Genomic DNA, 9,176 nt, shown 5'->3' on the forward strand with positions numbered 1-9,176 from the left:
TTATTAATATTCTTTTCTTTCTGATTGAAGTACTCCATTTAAAATTTCTTGTAGGACAGAGCTGGTGTTGATGAAATCCCTCAGCTTTTGTCTGGGAAAGTCTTTGTTTGACTCTCATGTTTGAAGGATATTTGCACTGGATATACTATTCTAGGGTAAAAGCTTTTTTCGTTCAGCACTTTAAATATGTCATGCTACTCTCTCCTGGTCTGTAAAGTTTTCACTGAAAAGTCTACTGCCATACGTGTTGGAGCTCCATATATTATTTGTCTCTTTTCTCTTGCTGCTTTTAGGATCCTTTCTTTATCCTTGACCTTTGGAAGTTTGATTATTAAACCCCTTGAGATAGTCTTCTTTGGATTAAATCTGCTTGGTGTTCTATAACCATCTTATAGTTGGATATTGATATCTTTCTCTAGGTTTGGGAAGTTCTCTGTTATTATCCCTTTGAATAAACTTTCTACCCCATCTCTCTCTTTCTCTACCTCCTCTGTAAAGGAGAAACTTTTAGATTTGCCCTTTTGAGGCTGTTTTCTAGATCCTGTAGGTGGGCTTCTTTGCTTTTTATTCTTTTTTCTTTTGTCTCCTGTGACAAAATCTTCTTTCAAATAGTCTGTCAAGCTCACTAATTCTTTCTTCTGCTTGATCAATCTGCTATTAAAAGACTCTGATGCATTCTTCAGTATGGCAATTGCATTTTCCAGCTGTAGAATTTCTGCTTTATTGTTTATTTTATTTTCTTTTTATTTTTTTTTTCAGATGGAGTCTCGCTCTGTTGCCAGGCTGGAGTGCAGTGCGATCTCAGCTCACTGCAACCTCTGCCTCCCGGGTTCAAGTGATTCTCCTGTCTCAGCCTCCTGAGTAGCTTGGGACTACAGGCGGCCGCCACCATGCCCAGCTAATTTTTATGTTTTTAGTAGAGACAGGGTTTCACTATGTTGGCCAGGATGGTCTCAATCTCTTGACCTCTTGATCCACCCCCCTCGGCCTCCCAACATGCTGGGATTACAGGCGTGAGCTGCCGCGCCTGGCCTTCTGCTTTATTTTTTTAAAATTACTAATCTCTTTGTTAAATTTATCTGATAACTTTCTGAATCCCTTCTCTGCGCTATCTTGAATTTCTTTGAGTTTCCTTAACACATTTATTTGGAATTCTCTGTCTGAAAGGTCACGTATCTCTGTTTCTCCAGGATTTGTCCCTGGTGCCTTATTTAGTTTTACTGGATAGTCTTGATGCTTGTGGATGTTTGTCTGTGTCTGGGCACTGAAGAGTTAGGTATTTATTGTAGTCTTAATAGCCTGGGCTTGCTTGTACCAGTTCTTCTTGGAAAGGCTTTCCGGATATTCAAAAAGACTTGGGTGTTGTGATCTAAGCCGTATCTGCATTAGGGGGCACCCCTAGCCTAGAAATGGTCTGATTCTTACAGACACATAGAGGTACCACCTTGATGGTCTTGGATATGATCCAGAAGAATTCTCTAGATTATCAGGCAAAGACCCTTGTTTTCTCCCCTTATTTTCTCCCAAACAAATAAAGTCTCTCTCTGTTGTGAGCTGCCTGGAGCTTGGGATGGGGTGACACAAACACTCCTGTGGCCACCACCACTGGGACTGTGCTGGGTCAGACCTGAAGCCAGCACAGCACTGGGTCTGTCTCACCCAAGGCCTGCTGTAACCACTCCCTGACTACTGCCTATGTTCACTCAAAGCCCTGGAGCTCTACATTCAGTAGGAGGCAAAGCCAGCCAGACTTACGTACTTCCCTTTGGGGTGGCAAGTTCCCCCAGGCCCAGAGTAGGTCCAAAGGTTTTATCCTGGAATCAGGGAACTAGAGTCAAAAACCTTAGATGTCTACCTGGTGTTCTATTGTACTGTGGTTGAGCTGGCACTCAAACCAGGAGATGCAGGTTTTCCCACTCTTCCCTCCCCTTTCCAAAGGCAGAGGAGTTCTCATCCTGTGGCTACTGCCACCTTAAGCCCAGAGGGGAGTGCTGCCAGACTACTGCTGAAGTTCCCTTTAGGCCCAAGTGCTCTTCAGTCAGCTTGTGGTGAATGCTGCCTGGCCTGAGATACACCCTTCAGGGGAGTGGGCTCCCCTCTAGCCCAGGGCAGGTCCTGAAATGCTGTCCAATTGCCAAGTCCTAGAATCGAGAACCACAAGAGCCCACTTTCTGCTCTACCCCGCTGTGGCCAAGCTGCTACCTAAGGTGCGAGACAAAGTTCCCTTTGCTTTTCCCTTCACTTTTCTCAAACAGAAGGAGTCCTGCCCCACAGTCACCACAGCTGGGAATATGCTGAGTCTCACCTGAAGTCAGTAAGACTCAGAGTCTCACCCAAGGCCCAGGGCATACTATCTGGTTATCGCTTCTGATTATTCAAGACCCAAGGGCTCTTTAGTCAGCAGGTGATGGGTCCTGCCAGGACTGGTTCCTTTCCTTCAAGGCAGCAGGTTCTCTTCTGGCCCAGGATGTGTCTAGAAATGGCATCTGGGACCAGGCGCAGTGGCTCACGCCTGTAATCCCAGCACTTTGGGAGGCCGAGGTGGGCGGATCACGAGGTCAGGAGATCGAGACCATCCTGGCTAACATGGTGAAACCCCGTCTGTGCTAAACAAAATACAAAAAATTAGCTGGGCGTGGTGGCGGGCGCCTGTAGTCCCAGCTACTCGGGAGGCTGAGGCAGGAGAACAGCGTGAACCTGGGAGGCAGAGCTTGCAGTGAGCCGAGATTGCGCCACTGCACTCCAGCCTGGGTGACAGAGTGAGACTCTGTCTCAAAAAAATGAATAAATACATGTATAAAATGTTTGCATTTTGTTTTTTGGAGTATCTTAATGTTATTATTTCCTCTTATTGCAGAACTCCTAGTGATAGACAATGGGATTGGACCTAAACGGGGATCAGAAACGGGAGAGGGAGTACATTTTCAGCTTTGTGTAATTTAAGCTTTGTGACCTTGGAGCTTAATGTACTGTTCTGACCCACGTCAGAACCTTCTGGAGACAAAATTTAAGCTACCCAGCAGATTCTGTGGGGCCTGAAGCTTATACAATTTGCAGAGAGGGAATGGTTTAAGAAAAAAAAAAAGAACATAAAATGATGAATACAAAATTAGGTATAGGGCCTTGGAAGGAGCCTGAACAAGTGAAGCGTCCTGAAGCTTCCATTTTGTGATAAATCCACCTCTGCTGGCCAGCAGCAGTCTAAGGGATACCCAAAGAGACAGTGGCTAGCTAGTCCACACAGACAGGAGCACAATCCTCCTTCACGTGGGCTGCAGATCTTGTCTCCCAGGAGAGCCACATCCCTGGATGACCAAGGGTGAGTTGTTGCAAGCTCACCTAAGATGATTTGGTTATTCAAAAGAGACTTCTTTGGTGAATGTCTATGCCTTATGTTATAACCTCACTATCAGGTTATAACCTCACTATCAGGTTATAATGAAAGTAAGTCCTATGTTGAATTCTGCCACACATAGAAATATTTATTAACAGGGAGGCATAAAACAGTTCTACAACTTGTTCTGAAAACTCAGTGAAGTCTCAGCTCCATTCTGTGCGTAGAAAGTTAACTAGATGGGGCGGGGCAACGGTGGCCATGCCTGTAATCCCAGCACTTTGGGAGGCCAAGGCGGGTGGATCACCTGAGGTCAGGAGTTTGAAACCAGCCTGGCCAACATGGTAAAACCCTGTTTCTACTAAAAATAAAAAAAAAATTAGCTGGCGTGGTGGTGGGCACCTGTAATCCCAGCTACTTGGGAGGCTGAGGCAGGAGAATCGCTTGAACTTGGGAGACGGAGGTTGCAGTGAGCCGAGACCATGCCATTGCACTTCAGCCTTGGCAATAAAAATGAAACGCCATCGAAAGAAGGAAGGAAAGAAAGAAAGAAAGAAGGAAAGAGAAAGAGAGAGAAGGAAGGAAGGAAGGAAAGAAGAAAGGAAGGAAGAAGAAAGAAAGAAAGAGAGAGAGAGAAAGGAAGGAAGGAAGGGAGAGAGCAAGACAGAAAGAAAGAGTGAAAGAAAGAAAGAAGAAAGAGAGAGAAATAAAGAAAGAGAAAGGAAGGAAGGAAAGAAAGAAAGAGAAAGGAAGAAAGGAAGGAAGGAAGGGGGAGAGAGAGAGAAAGAAAAAAGAAAGCTAGAGAAAGAAAGAGAAAGAAAAAGAAAGAAAGAAAGGAAGAAGGAAAGGAAGAAAGAAAGGAAGGAGTTAACTAGATGGAAACGTGACAGTCTCCTGGTGGCAGGATATAGTCAGATTCAGGCACAAGGACCCTCCAAGCCAATTGAACACAGGGCAGTTTTGAAATCAGTCAAGCCTCAGAGCCATTCTAAAGGGAGTCAACTGTTGAGAAGCTTTTAAAAATTGTTAATATTGATTTTGTGTTTTTTATTGCACAACGGTTTTGGGTAACTTTTTATGTTGATGTAATTTTAAACTTAGACTAGTACATGGAACTCCTGTGTATCCTTCATCCCTATTTGACAATTATTCACATTTTTTCTTATTTGCTTTATCATTCTTTTTATTAATATTTATTCCAGATCATTTGACAGTACATTGGAGATATCATGCCCTTTTGCCACTAAATATAAGCGCCTTTTTCTAAAATGGACATTCCCCTCCATAAGAACATTTTTAATATCAAAATCAGAAAATTTAACATTAATACAAACCTATTACGTAATCTACAGTCCATAGTCAAAATTTGTCATTGTCTCAGTAATGTCCTTTAGGGCTATTTCTTTTTCTTGGCCCAGGATCCATGCCAGGATCACACGTTGCATTTAGTTATGCCTCCTTTCATCTGGAAGAGTTCCTCCATCAGTTTTTGCCTTTCCTGACCTTGATATTTTTGAAGAATAAAGACCAGTTAGTTTAGAGGATAGTCTTTATTTGACTGTATCTGATACTTTCTCTTGATTAGATTAAGGCCATGCATTTTTGGCAAAGATATCACAAATGAAAATGTGTCCCTCTAGGTGTATCATATCAGGAAGCACAAGAAATTCGTTTGCCCCTATAGTGGTGACGCTAATCTTGGTGATTGGTTAAGGTGGGGCACTCCAATATTCTTCAGAATAAAGTTACTACTTTCGCCTTTGTCATTAATAATCAATACCTGGGAAGATGCTTTTAGAGTGTGTAAATATACAGTTTGTCATGAAACTCTCACCCCCTATTTTGGGCAACATTGATGATTTTCTAATTTCATCATTTCTTCTATGTTTTATTGTTGAATTTCTATCACAATATAAGGAAAGAGCTTTTCCTTTTTTGTTTATTTATTCATTTATTTGTATCTGTATGAACTCATGGAACTTCGTTTTATTCAATGGGTTATAATCCACTACCACCAAAATGTTAAACCTTATTTAGTGAGTAGGATTGCCTGTAATTTTCAACCCACATCTTGATGGCACTCATTTGGACTGAAAACTCCTGTTAGGCTAATTAACAGAGCCTCTCTTGCTAATCAGGGTTAAAGAGAACCTGGAATTAGGTAAATTGAATACTCAAAGAGTGTAGATTAAAGCAAACACACGTATTTATATCACAGTACCTAGGCTGAAGAATTTAAAGTACATGTAAATTATAGAACACATAACTTAAGTGGTTAAACATGATAGGTCAACAGAAGAAAAAGTTGGGTAATGATAAGACAAAATGTACCCCCACTTGGAGCTAAATTATGGTTTCCACTTCCTGTCGCCACTTATTCACTCCACCCTGAGGCAATAGAGTGGTTTATCTGATGGGAAAGGGCAAGCCCAGCTCAGCCCCTTCCCATTTTGCTCATGGAAACCCAGCTTGCCTGCATGGAGCTCATGTTCTCTGCTCTTGGCCAAGCTATAGGCTTAATAACAAATGTCCTGCCCTCATCAGAGGAGGCCTGAGATGGTCCAGTACCTTCCATAACTGGGCAGGTATGTCTATTGCATGCTCAGCTTCAGATATAAGCACAAAGCTACCTCCCACAACCTAACCTTCACCAGTAATAAAGTTGATATTTTGGCCTTCATCCACATACCTCTTACTTCTCAGTCGGTTCAGAACATGAGAGCAAATGATAACAATACAATGCTCCAAAAATAAAATGAAAACATTATAAAAAGGCTCCAGGTGTGAATACAAACCCTATTCTGTTACAAATACTCAGGGAGAAATGAAAGTTTAAAGATTATATCTACTTGCACAGTAAGGTATAAAGACAGAAAAGTCCAAATGAATTACATTTTGAATGGTCGATGATAAGGAACTTATTAAGAGCTGCATCACTCAGTGGACTTTTCACAAGATTCTCTTTCACAATAGTAACCATTGCAATCTTCAGAATTAAAAGCTCTGTCCACCCAGTTTACAAACTCTACCAAACATATGCCCCACTACCACCGATCCCATCCCATCCCCTCTGCCACCAGCACCTACATCTGAACGCAGATATTTATACTGGACTGAATTCTATGTAAATGAAATAAAACTTTGAAAAACAACAGCAACAGCTAAAAACCCTTGGAGTTAAAAAATGGCAATAATATAATGTGTGGTGCTAGTGGAAAAAAAATAGAAAAATGTTAAGAAACTAGAAATGGGACCCAAATACAGAAGAGGATGATAGAGTGAATTAGTGAAATCAACAAGGACTGATTCAAATACAAATTTACTTTAGCTGTTTATTCATTCAATAAATGCCTATTGAGTACCTGCTGTGTATCAGGTTTAGGTACTCTGTGCACTAGGTAAAGGCAGTTCAATGGGAACAAAATAGACATAAGTTTACCTTGTATTTTCGTTAACAGACATAAATAAAATAATGCTAACTGTACCAATGCTGGTGTTTAGTAAATATTAGATGCTCAATGAAAATCAGTTATTAATATTTTAATATAGGAAAAGAGGGCCGGGCACAGTGGCTTCATGGCTGTAATCACAGCACTTTGGGAGGCCAAGGCAGGTGGCTCACCTGAGGTCAGGAGTTTGAGACCAGCCTGGCCAATATGATGAAACCCCATCTCTACTAAAAATACAAAAATTAGTTGGGTGTGGTGGTGTGCACCTGTAGTCCCAGTTACTCAGGAGGCTGAGACAGAAGAATTGCTTGAACTTGGGAGGCGGAGGTTGCAGTAAGCTGAGATCGTGCCATTGCACTCCAGCCTGGGTGACAGAGCGAGACTCCATCTCAAAAAAAAAAAAAAAAAAAAAAGGAAAAGAGGTCAAATGGAGACTGTTTACTAAATAGTATTAGGTAAATAGTATTAGGATAACTGGCTAGAGATCAGGGAAAACAATTGGTAGAGGTACCCCTTATAAAGGACATCAAAACAAATTTCAGAAGAATTTATTTAAATTTAAACGTTGTATTAAAAAGCACAAAATAAATGTGTTATCAGATCTGTGAAAGAAGATTCATGTCCTCAGTTTTGAAAAAATAAAACCACAAGGAAATGAACAGACCTTAATACTGAAACATAAATTTCATACAAAAACAAAACAGCAGACTGAGGGAAATATTTCATCTGGTGTAATTGATAAAAGGTAAAAATCTGGAGAAAACATTTCAATTTATAAGCAAATCATAGTGATGCCAATAAATAAGTAGACTAAGGATGATGCAGTGGATCGCTTCATTGTTTTTTTGTTTTTGGCAACTGTGGTAGGCAGAATAATGGTCTCCCAAAGATGTCCACACCCTAATCCCCAGAAACTACAAATATGTTTAACATTACATGGCAAAGGGGGATTAAAGTTGCTAATCAGCTGACCTTAAAATAGGGATTGTATTAGTCTGCTTTCACACTGCTATAAAGATGCTACTCGAGACTGGGTTATTCATAAAGGAAAGAGGTTTAATTGACTCACAGTTCTGCATGGCTGGTGAGGCCTCAGGAAACTTACAGTCATGGCGGAAGGGGAAGCAGGCACATTTTTCACAAGGCAGCAGGAGAGTGGAGCAAGGAGGAACTTCCAAACACTTACAAAACCATCAGATTTCCTGAGAACTCGCAACTACAGCATGGGGGAAACCGCCCCCATGGTCCAACGGTCTCCCTCCCTCGACGTGTGGGGATTACAAATCGAGACGAGATTTGAGTGGGGACACAGAGGCAAACCATATCAGGGAGAGTATCCTAGATTATGCAGGTGGGCCCAATATAATCACAAGGGTCCTTAAAAGCAGATGAAGGAGGCAGAGGATGGCAACAGTGATGCAATGTGAGAAAGACTTGATCACTATTGCTGGCTTTGAAGATGGGGAAAAGGGCATGAGCCAAGGAATGTGGGCAGCTTCTAAATGTTCCAAACAGCAAGGAATTGAAATTTCCTCTAGAGCGTCCCAAAAGGAAAAGAGCCCTGCCAACACCTTGATTTTAATGCAGTGAGTTTTTGTGTCAGACTTCTCACTTATGGAAGAACTGTAAGACAATAAATTTATGTTGTTTTAAGCCACTAAGTTTGTGGTAACTTGGTGTAGCAGCAAAGGGAAATTCACACAGCCAGCTACTTTTTAAACGCTGTTCCTGTGTTTGCAGAATCTGTCACCTCATGGGGTAGAACCTTCCTTCTGCAGAATATGAGGAGGTCTTTTCCCAGCTGCACTGGCACAGATCCCATCTGTGCAGCAAGGGCACAGATCCATGGCCAGTATCTGTCAATTGTACACCCACACGATTTTGAATTAGAGGCTGGTCATGTGCAGGAGGGGAGCCTGGCAGAATCTGTTCTGCAATGGCAGTGGCGGGGACAGCTGTCACTGCAGCAGCGTGTTGCTGTCAAAGACAGCAATTCCCACAGCAGAGTTTGCACACAGTATGGTGTCATAGTGGGCACCTGGCAGTGTCAGAGTCCAGTGACGAGTTCCAGGAGACTGCCCTAGGCTGGACTTTGGACATTTTTCCTGGCTGTATAAGCCCTAAGCCTGGTGCTCTTGTCCTCCTGGAGATTCTGGGAACCTTAATAAGTTCCTTTTCCGCTAAATTAGCCAGAATTGGTTTTTGTGGCTTGTGATTCAGAACCCTCAGTGAATCAGATATGAATGAACAATTCGATTCACTCAAAAAGAAAGTGGTGACACATCTCTGTAGTCCCAGCTCTTGGGAGGATCGATTGAGCCCAGGAGGTCGAGGCTGCTGTGAGCCGTGATCAAGCCACTATACCCCAGGCTGGGTGACAGATAAGACCCCAT

This window comes from Pongo pygmaeus, chromosome 12 (genome assembly GCF_028885625.2).
Source record: "Pongo pygmaeus isolate AG05252 chromosome 12, NHGRI_mPonPyg2-v2.0_pri, whole genome shotgun sequence".
Lineage (NCBI taxonomy): Eukaryota > Metazoa > Chordata > Mammalia > Primates > Hominidae > Pongo > Pongo pygmaeus.